At 51.3% G+C, this 11,021-nt stretch overlaps 1 long non-coding RNA gene across 1 annotated transcript; it reads left to right on the top strand.

Annotated features, from left to right (window-relative positions):
• Positions 1 to 707: 707 nt before the first annotated feature.
• LOC115612827 lies at positions 708 to 9,795 on the top strand. Its single transcript, XR_003993171.1, has 5 exons — positions 708 to 834; positions 6,263 to 6,877; positions 7,036 to 7,164; positions 7,772 to 7,879; positions 9,694 to 9,795. It is a non-coding gene; the product is annotated as an uncharacterized LOC115612827 (long non-coding RNA).
• The last annotated feature ends 1,226 nt before the right edge of the window (positions 9,796 to 11,021 follow it).

Raw genomic sequence — 11,021 nt, 5'->3', positions numbered from 1 at the left:
CCTGTGAACACAGCACAACACTGGCAAACGATGGCATGACGTGGAACCAGCAGCATGTTCCTGGTGCTCATTATTCCAGCAATAAGTTGTTGTTGTATGATAAAGCAGGATAATTACCAGCCACCTTTCAGAAGGCAGCTATGAGCAACATTTGCAGACTGTATAGCGAATTGGATTCATTTTCTGCCATTTCTCTTTCTTTCCCAATCTCTCTCAGGGTAAATAGGCTCCTGCAGTTCCTGCCATTTCCTATTCATCCCGGGCTTTGTTAGGAAAATGAAGCTTCAGAATTGAGCATCTCCTTTGTTTTGTGACTTGCAGATGCTGTGTGTGCTGATGGTAACGTGCTGTCCCCAAGCACCAAAATGATGCTCATCCGGCTGCATCCGGCACCAGATCAGCACCTGGGTAAGGTTTTTCTCTCTTGTTTCTGCTCTTTTGGTGTGTCCAAAAGTGAAGATCCCTGGTGACAGATGGGAGGTTGGGCTGGACCAGGGCATAGACCGTGGTGTGGCAGCACCATCCATAGCACCGGGCATAGGACCTGGGACCACTCTTGCCTTGAATTCACTGGGATTCAGCCATGCAAACTGCCAGCAAAACACAAGTGGCTGGCTAATGTGGATTGCAATTGCCAGAATCACATGTAAATGGGGTGAAAAGCTCACTGTGATTCACCATTGCCAGGCAATAACCTGATTCTGGATTGGGGCCCGATGGGAGCAGCATGGCAGCAATGGGATATGGACAGATGGAGCAGAACCGAGGGAGACGCTGGCACGGGACACCAGCACTGGAAGCGGCCTGAACTTTCTGGAGGCTTTAATGCTCCAAGTAAGCATTTAAATACTCTTATCTCTGTTTATTTTTCATTGCTGTATGGCTGCTCCAGAAATGGCCAGAGAGGTTTAAAATTGCTTCAGATTAGGAAACATAAGAGCATCATCCAGTGCTGCACACATTCCTTTTCTGTCTATCTCAGTTATAAAGTAAACCCGTGGAAACTGGATTTAGAATAGAAATGCTGGGGCAACCTTTGCTCCTGTTCTGCTACTGGCTGCTGCTGCAGTGTATTTCTAGTGCATCTTTTCTCTTCTCTTCTTGAACACTGCCAGGGATGGGGCAGCCACAGCTTCTCTGGGCACCCTGTGCCAGCGCCTCAGCACCCTCACAGGGAAGAGCTTCTGCCTCAGAGCTCATCTCAATCTCCCCTCTGGCAGGTTAAAGCCATTCCCCTTGGCCTGTCCCTACAGGCCCTTGTCCAAAGCCCCTCTCCGGGTTTCTTTTAGCCCCTTTAGGCACTGGAGCTGCTCTAAGGTCTCCCCTTCAGGAGCCTTCTCTTCTCCAGGCTGCCCCAGCCCAGCTCTCTCAGCCTGGCTCCAGAGCAGAGCTGCTCCAGCCCTCGCAGCAGCTCCGGGGCCTCCTCTGGCCTCGCTCCAGCAGCTCCACGTCCCTCTTGTGCTGTTGCCCCAGAGCTGGATCAGGGCTGCAGTGGGGGTCCCAAGTCCTTCTCTCAGGGCTGCTCCAACCATCCTCTTCCCAGCCTGTGTTTGTGCTTGGGATCGCCCTGACCAGCGTACAGGACCTTGCACTTGGCGTTGAGGTTTGACTTCATGAGGTTTGACAAGTTTAGGTCTCATCAGCATAGGGGCTGGCCTGGATAGCCCAGCAAGGGCTTTAGCACACAACAAATTACCTTACTGGTGCCTTAATCGCAAATCATCTTGTTCTTGGCTCCCACTGCTGAAGGAGATGGTGAGGGAAATGCATTATCAGGTTTCCTTCCAGAGACGTTTTGCTTTATGGTTGGCTTCATACGCTGGTGTGACTGAAGCAGCCCACTGCGTTGCTGAGTGCTACCTAAGTAGGGGCTGGCATTAAAGAATAATGCTAATTTTTCTTAAGAGTTGGCAGTGCTAATGGCTTTTTTGATTACACTACTTTGTTCTTCTGCTTGGCCAGCAGAGAACAGGCACTTCCTAAGTGAATGCAGCACTTGAATGGGAGGAGGAGAAGGGGCAGGGGTGCCCTCACCCGTCACTTTGCAGCAGCTCTGCCTGCATAGCATTTGTAGATGACAAGGATGGGTCATCCCTGCTCAAACAGTGCCATAAATCACACTTGCATGATGTGTTCATCAAACTGGGCATGTCTTGGGTTTCCTATGGGGTTACTGGAACTTTTCCCAGTGATTCTGGGGAGCTGGATGTGCCCCACACCAGTGCACAGTGAGGAGCAGAGCTCCTGGGAGCAGAGGGTGGGCAAAGCTCCGAGCATGGAAACCCTTTCTGAACACAAGGGCTTGGCACACTGTGGACTCTGCCAGCTATTCCAGGGTTTTGTGCAATTGGAAACGTGCTCTAATTGGGTTTAATAATTAATCAGGGCTTTATTTAAGTCCATCGCGACACTGAAGCGCAGCAATGATTCATCGGATCCATTCTTCCAATGTGTACACAGCAAGTTTTATTAGAAGGCACTTCTAAAGCAAGAAGCTGGTCGTTACCTGTTTGTATTTGAACCTGTCATTAGTTACTATGCATTGTGGGTCAGTACACAGGGATAAACTGATCCCTTCTCTTCTCTTGCAATGATTAACCCACATATCAACAGCGTCTGTTTGATATCTCTCCCTATAAACAGTCGCTATTTGCCAGGAGAGCCAGATGGGCAGATAATTTAAACCATAACTTAGAATCTAGTTCAGTTTTGAGAGATCTAACTTAAAAAATAAGCCAAATCACAGGAATGCCCATGCAATCACACGCCCAATTTGTGTGTGTAATTACCTTGATTACATGTGTGCTCGTGATAATTGTCACCACAGATGGTGTTTGGCTGCATGAATGGGCACTTGTGCATGCAGAACCGCTGCGGGTACCGCACCGGGGTAATGGCACATGCAGATTGAATGCGTGTCTGCTGCACCCCGCGCTGCAGAACACACATGCAGCACTGGGGATAGGGACAGACCCATGCCTGTGGTCATGGTGCTGCTTCAAGTGCCTTGGAAAATACCATGGAAAGATGGAAGGAGGTGGTAGAAGTGTCTATAAGGCACTGGGACCTGGAAGCGGGCAGCCAGCAGCAAGTAGGTGCTGGGGTGGAATCACAGAATGATTTGTGTTGGAAAGGACCCCAAAGCTCACCCAGTTCCAACCCCCTGCCATGGGCAGGGACACCTTCCACTAGAGCAGGTTGCTCCAAGCCCCTGTGTCCAACCTGGCCTTGAACACTGCCAGGGATGGGGCAGCCACAGCTTCTCTGGACACCCTGTGCCAGCGCCTCAGCACCCTCACAGGGAAGAGCTTCTGCCTCAGAGCTCATCTCAATCTCCCCTCTGGCAGGTTCAAGCCATTCCCCTTGTCCTGTCCCTACAGGCCCTTGTCCAAAGCCCCTCTCCAGGTTTCCTGGAGCCCCTTTAGGCACTGGAGCTGCTCTAAGGTGTCCCCTTCAGGAGCCTTCTCTTCTCCAGGCTGCCCCAGCCCAGCTCTCTCAGCCTGGCTCCAGAGCAGAGCTGCTCCAGCCCTCGCAGCATCTTTTGTGCCCTTGCTGGTGCTGATCACCCCCTCCGCCCTTTTCCACATGAGAAATCCACCTTCAAATGCCCATTTCACGGCACTTTCCCCTGCAGAACATGCAGGACATGTCAAGAGCCATGGCTCCATGTGCCAGTGAGAAGGCTCGGCCCTGCCTTGCCGTGGAGGGTGCTGCCGTACTAGTATCCCGGTGCCACCCCGTTAGCATATCCACGTTGCTACCCCATTAGTGCCTTCCTGTATCACCATGTTAGGGCATCTCTGTGCCCCCCCATTAGCCCATCCATGGACCAGTAGCTCTGAGGCTGCGTATCCTGCTTGCTGCAAGCCCCTGTCCTTGGCTTAGAAGAATTAGAGAAGCCTGACGCTGCACTTACCAGGGGAGGAGGGAGAGACTTAGGAGGCAGTCTATCTAAAAGTTATTATTAATTTTTATTGCTGCATGGATTTAGAGATTTGGAAGAAGATAAATTCCAAACAGACATCCATTACCAAACCGACAGTGTAGCTTAAAGATAACATTTACATTCTGACGGTGTTTATATATATCTGATCCCACTCAATCTGCTCCCTGTTCAAACTTTTTGCCACCTTCACAAGGATCAATACCTACATCAAAGGTTATATGAAGGTGGCCAGATTCTTTTAAGCTGTTTGCATAGCCCTCAGTTTACTGTGCTAACACAGCCTGGTACTTCTTCCAATAACTCTGTTTGCCTTGTATTAGGGCTGTTTGCTGAAACACCTAGCAGAATCCAATAGAGGACAGGCTTTCTAAACATTTGGTCACATCTGTCAATCAATAACACCAATCGGTTTCCTGATACAAACAGCAAACTCTGCCAAATCTAATATTTGCCCAAACTTTTACTGACTCTTGCTGGTTTTAAACAGTAAAAGGCAACTGAGCAGACATTAAGTGCAGAAAGGTCCTCGCTAATATTTAACTCTGGGCAAACAGAGAATAATTCCAGCAATGAAAGGAGCAAAAACAAACAGTGTAATTATTGTCCCCTTTTTATTTGAGATAATTTGCTTAAATGTACAGCTATTATCCGTTAATATGGGGAGGGATAATGAGAAGGGACCGAGCTGGGGTTTGGCTGAGACTCACCCGCGGGCACCCAGCGGCGCAGATTTCAACTCTTGAACCTTGCCCCTTGGGCTGAGAGCGTGTTTGTGCAGGTGATGGTGGAGCAAACAGGGCGATGTTATCGGGCTGGAAAACACCTGACTCCAAAACAACACACACACACACTCAATAAAGAGAGAATAGAGTCAGCCCTGGGAGGGCTCCAGGCAAATCTGGATCCCTGCTTCAAACAGAAAGGAACAATAGAGGCCAAATGTTTCTCTGGAGAGGCTGCCAGGCGGGATGGCCAGCTGAAAATGGGCCCAAGCCTCTGCCATAAAACCAGGAGATGCTTTTCATCTGCAGCCGAAAGGAATCGGAGCCTGGCCAGCATTGATCCCCCAGGCTGGATCCAGCCCATGGTGGGGAGCTGGGGACCAAGCAGGGACCATGCCTGGGGATGGAATCACCTTCATGCAGTCACTGGTTCTTGATAAGGTGTTCCCAAACAGCCACACCACCCCCCTGCCCTGGTGGCTCCTCTTGCTGCTGGTTGGGAGGTGGATTGTAGTATTATGGTTCATCTTTAATTCATTGTGTTGTGGAAGGAGAATAAGTGGGACAGATAATGATCTTCCTTTTGGGTAACCAAATAGATCCCTGTGACAAGTGACACTTCTCTTTGCGGGCAAGGCGCTCCAGCTCCGCTGCCTCAGAGAGTCATTTTTCCCAGAAAAGGAGCCTAATTGGGCTCTGATAGGGAGCAGAAAATACCTAAAAGATGCAGAGAACAATACTTCATCCCGCTAACAGGCTTTTCCCTTTGAACACACGGAGCAACAATACATGTGAGATGTAGCTGCATCTCCAACGCTTTGTTTATTGCAGTGCTGCTAAATATTAGATAATGGTGGTTAGAGAACACCTTTTGCAGAGGAAAACAACTGAAGCAGGAAGGAGGGTTGATGCCTGGTGTGGGGAGGAAACCACACCGGGAACAGCAGTGTTCAAGGCCAGGCTGGACACAGGGGCTTGGAGCAACCTGCTCTAGTGGAAGGTGTCCCTGCCCGTGGCAGGGGGTTGGAACTGGATGAGCTTTAAGCTCCCTTCCAACCCAAACTAGTCGGTGATTCTGTGAAACCTTGTGACTTGGATGGTGAATAAATGAAATCATGAGACAGTGTGGGCAAAAGGGGACTGAGCCCGTTTGTTGTACTGCTTACTGAGCTCAGGAGATGAAGTTTAAATCACATTGTCCTGTAAATTTGACAGATCCAAATGGACTGTGACAGCCCCATGGGGGGATAAACCCCACATATATTCACGTTTCCAGCCCCATCTCCTTCCCCCTGCAGAAATGACATGCCAGCACATGCATGGAGGGATGCCACGTGCAGATACATGTGCGTGCCATGCACGGCAGAAGCGCACACGTAGGGATTCACAACTCATGGAGTTTGAAGGAGCCAAAAACCCGAGAGCAGCCCAGCAGCACGGCGCAGGGCAGCAGATGGCAGTGGCACCGTGTCGCTGCCTGCCCGGGCAGCCCCTGGCAGCTGATTAACATATTAAATGTGCAGAGAGTTGCAAGATTTGGGGCTTTGGGGACCTGAAATGAACTCTCTCCTTTTCTGTTTAATGTCAAATGCAGGGATTTGCATGTAACAGCCCAGCTCCCGGCCTTGAAATCCAGCCCGAGCCATGCAGCCAGGAGATGGGAATGGCTTGGACAGCCACTGAGCCCACCCTGCGGCCCTGCTGCCGCCGTTCGGCTCCATGGAGGACATCTGGGCTAGATCCAACACCATACGTATGGATGGAGGGATGCTTGGGCTGGGCTTCAGCTGCTCTGGAAGCCAAAGGAATGCCTCGGGCTCATCCTGACTGCCACCAGGGTCCCTGGATGGAGAAGCAGTGCCTGAGGCTGCAGCATGTGTCAATGGTCACATAAGGCGCCTTGAATCACAGGTCAGAGGCTCCTGCGATGGGCCTGGAAGAAATATTGACCTGTGGAGAAATGGGAGCCCTGACCCGAGCTCCAGACACGCTAATGAGATCTTAGAGTTTATATCCAGGCTGTGCTCTAATTTGCAGGTTGAGAATAGCTGCATCGTGCCTGATTTTCCTTATCAGCTTGTTGCTGCGCTCTTTTCCTAGACACCGAGATGAGTCAGAGCATCGCATCTCGTTCTGTACCGTCTAGAACATATTTCCTGAAGAACCTTAAGGGTGTTTTGCTATTGAGCAATTAACCTGGATGCTCCAGGTGAGGAGCTGCTGAGCATCCATCTATCATGAGAAAATAGAGCAGAGTGGTTGCTGGGCACCTGTGAGAGCACAGCAGGATTCCTTGTTGTGCCTGCGCGGGTGGAAGGAGGCCTTGGGCACGAAACCACCCATTGATTTCTGCCCTGGGCTTTGCAGATTGGCCTGGATGCAGCTTGCACAAGAGGACAAGAGGTGACTCAGGTGGAGAACAATGAGAAGACCCCGCGGGAGCCATCCTCCTCCATCCCATCGCATCCATAGCTTTGCTCCAGGTCGCATTCCCAGGTGAGGTGCATCGGTGTTGCCCAAACTTGCTTTTTGGAGGGTTGCATAATAACGGCTGCTGTTGCTCCCAGCTGAAGCTCTCGAGACAAGAGCCAGCTGCTGTCCCACCACCTTCAAGGTGAAACCCTGGCCCCGGTGAAGCTGGTTGTGAAACTCCCTAATTGAGAAAGCTGGGCTGAGATTTCACCCTGCTTCCCACCATGCCCCAACATGCAGCCAGCGCGCTCCTGGCCGTGCCAGGACAGGCACCAGCAGCCCGGGCAGGGCCTGACCCTGCAGCCCTGTTCACATCTGATGGACTCGACCTCTCCCATGCTTGCACTGAGGTTAGGACCAGAAAAGACGGGTGACCAGGCTGAGGCTTGGAGCAACCTGCTCGAGTGGAATGTCTTTTTCTCCTATAATTTGCATATGAAAAGCTTCAGAAGTGCATAGTTTGGAAATATTGGTGTAGAGGTGACAGGTCCCACCAGTCGGGACCTTTTTTCCAACCTATAAGTGATTTTGCTGCTCCAGAGCAATTCCCTATCCTACATCCAAACTAACACACTGAGAAACCTCCATGAACTACAAAGCCAGCATTAAATATTTTGTTTGTCTCATCTAGTTTGCAATGAACTCTCAAGAGATGATGTACAATATCCTGATGGACTCAGTACTCCAAACACTGCTGCTCTGCTGGGATGACTCCTGCTTCCACAGACCAGGGAGCCCGGTGAGTGACTGCTTGCCATGGGGAGGGCATTTGGCTACCCCAATCCAGCTATCCTGGAGGGAAAGTGAAAGGGAAAGGCCTTGGGTTTCATAACTGGGACACACAAGATGGTTGGGGAAGGGTGGGAAGGGCCATGACCACAAATCCATGTACCGATCCCCCTCTTGCCCCATCCAGTTTGGGGGCATCTGTCCCCATATTGCTCTTTATTTAGGGTGCAGTGTTAACCCAGAGCTCACAGGAGCTTCCTACAGGAGCCAGCCCTGGCATGGCCAAAGAGCAAAGGCAGCCAGTGTGGTGGGTGAGGATGTGCTGATGGGGACATGTGATGATGGAAAAACCCCAGTGGTTAATGAAAGGAGCTGGTTGCCCTTCTGTGGGTGAATTGAGCTCAGAAACAGGGAAGGCACCAGAATCCAGAAGTGATGGCTCTGCCAGACGTCACCTTGGAGTGCTGGAGGTCAAGGATGGTTCCCACCAGCCAACACTGTGGGCACCATCCAGGGGTGAGCTGGGCGGGAACAGAAGGTGAAGAGCAACCCCTGGAAGAGGGGGTGATGGAGGGTTTATCAGGAAGAGGAGTGGGCATGGGGAAACCAGGCAGCCGGAGGAGGCAAGGTGAGCGCCACAGGATCCCTCCCGGTGGAGCACTGCCAGCAGGCTCTTGTAGATAAAACCCTCGCTGAGGCTTCCAAACCCCATCAGGCTAATTGTAACTCATTATGAAATGTAATTGTTTGAACATGGCACCGTGCTTTGACCTGAATAACAAGGAGGGACATAGCATCCTTCCTGCGTCCCTCCTGCACCCCCCAGCATCCCCTCAGCATCCCTTCTGCATCCCCCAGCACCCGGGCAGAGGGGCAGGACCTTGGAGCAGCGGGTCCCTATCTTGGACACCCATGGGAGCTCTGGCTGCCTTCATCTTTAGGGCAGATTAAAAACCTACAGCAAGCACTGGAGTGTGATGGTGTTTCCCCTGTGATGGTGCAGAGAGAAAACACTCTGGGCTGGGCTGGGAGCAGGAGGGTTTAATTGCTCTGAGCATTAAATGTGATGGTGCAAAACACAACAGAGTGCAATGGGAGGAGAGACGGGTCCAGCCCCAACACCCTTCAGTTCACCCAGCCAGCAGCTCCTTGCAGACCAGATCCTCCCCTCTTCCCATATCCCTTCACTCCAGCAAATCTGTTTATTAGAAACACCAGAGAACCCTCAAATTAAAGCACTTTCCCTATTTTCCTGCGTACAATCCTGTCTTTGTGGCAGGCAGGGATGGAGGCATCAAGGTTGGGATTTCCTCTTCCCCTCCCACTCCCCTGAATATTATTACTCTTTTTTTTTGCCTTTGGCAAAAATTCCACCATGGGTTTAATGTTTGTAAAGCAGCATGAGACCCGAAATGAAAGGTGCTACATGAGCACAAAGCATAATTGAGAGCCTGTGTGATGGGCTCTACAGAAATGCCTGTATAATAATAATAATGACATTAATAATAGGCTGTTATTTGTCACTGAGCAGACCTGAGGCCCAGGCACGCCCAGAGCAGGCTAATAAAGAGCAGAGAGCTTCAGTCTGCATAATGGTTTAAAATAATATCATATAATAACGCTGAAATTGCTCTCCAAACCCTGCCACAGTCCTGCTCGGGGCTCAGGTACAGGCAGCGAAGTTTCCCTGGGCCTTTTCCCGGGACACAAACAGCTCCAAGCGTAGTTTCATGCAACCAGATACTTGCTATTCTCCTGCTTTGTTAATAAACGACTGCTTTTATGAGTCATTTACTGCCCAACGGGGGTTTTCTCCTTTTTTAGATCCAAAAAACGGAGGTGCTGTTCTTCTCTGACACGTGCGGACATCTGGAGAAGGTCATTTCAATGTCCAGCATCCACCATGTGCTGGAGGCACATGTCACCCTCCAGGTTAGTGAGTCCCCACTCAAGTACCAATAGTTCCCCAAACCAGGGTGCTAATTTCATCTAAAAGATATTAATTGACTGTGGCAACGTCCTGCCATTGCTGCACCTGCTTCCTGCCTGCATGGTCAGCCTGTTCCGCTCATCGGCAGGGTTGTGCACATGGAATTGAAGCTGGGATTTGTGGAGGTCATGGAAAAACCATCTCTGCCTGACTCTGCTGCCTTGTCCCGAGGTAGGGGATGGGAAAGTGCGCCTGGAAATACTGTGGGTGCCTGTGGGTCAGGAAAGGGGATGGAGCTGCGTGGCCATGGGGGTGATAAAAGCTGGTTAGTTCTGTGAGAACAGCCTTGGCACGTTTGGCTGCCCAAGGGGCTGAAGTGCAAAATGCAATGTTAGAGCAAAGGAGCATGTGAACATCTTTATGCCTTCAGCAGCATCCAAAGGGCTCGGGTGCAGGAGCGACCTCCTCTTACTCGCTGAGCTCAGCTTAGAGCCAATGTCTTTTACTTGCACATGACCAAGTACCAGTAAATTTACAAGCGAGAGGACACTGGGGCCACCGTGTTGGGCTCCTGCAATGGAGGGACCCCAAAGGACCATCCAAACCCCACCAGCAGCAGCCCAGCCCTTCGCAGGGCAGGAGCCTCTCTTGCACCATGCAGTGATGAGCTGCAAGAACTTGGTGTTTGGGATTGACCCAGCTTAGCAGAGCCCACAGGGATTCACCATAAGGCAGCAAGGCAGGGGAAGCAGGGTGCTGGAGATCTGCTGGCCTTGCAGCGTCTACAACCCGCTTTGAGCGATGCTTGGGCTCTCTACGAGGGGTGATGGCCCCTCCGTGCACAACCCTGTGTGCAGGTGCCTCTCGGGGCTGGTGATCCGGCCAAAGCAAACAGGGAGCCGTGCCCTGCCCGAGCGGCCGAGCACAGATAATCACCTCTTTGTTTCCTCCTTTTGGAGTTGTTTGCAGCAGGGTGTTTGCCTTTTTGTGTTTGTTCACATGGGCACTTCTCAAGTGCTTGCTCTGCACACCGCAGCACCTTTTGTTCAGGGCCAGAGGATGAGGAAGATGAGGGTCACTCCGCCCTCCTTCCCCCGAGCAGTGTTAGCACAGGCTGCCCCCCAGTTTGGGCTTTACTGGGAAGGGAGCTGGCTGATGAAGCCTGCTAGACAGGGGCTGCTCTCTGCCTCTGTGTGCACCCAATATGCCCACACGTCTGGTT

This window comes from Strigops habroptila, chromosome 9 (assembly GCF_004027225.2).
Source record: "Strigops habroptila isolate Jane chromosome 9, bStrHab1.2.pri, whole genome shotgun sequence".
Lineage (NCBI taxonomy): Eukaryota > Metazoa > Chordata > Aves > Psittaciformes > Psittacidae > Strigops > Strigops habroptila.
The sequence above is the reverse complement of the archived record's forward strand: the minus strand, read 5'-3'. Positions and strand labels throughout refer to the sequence as shown.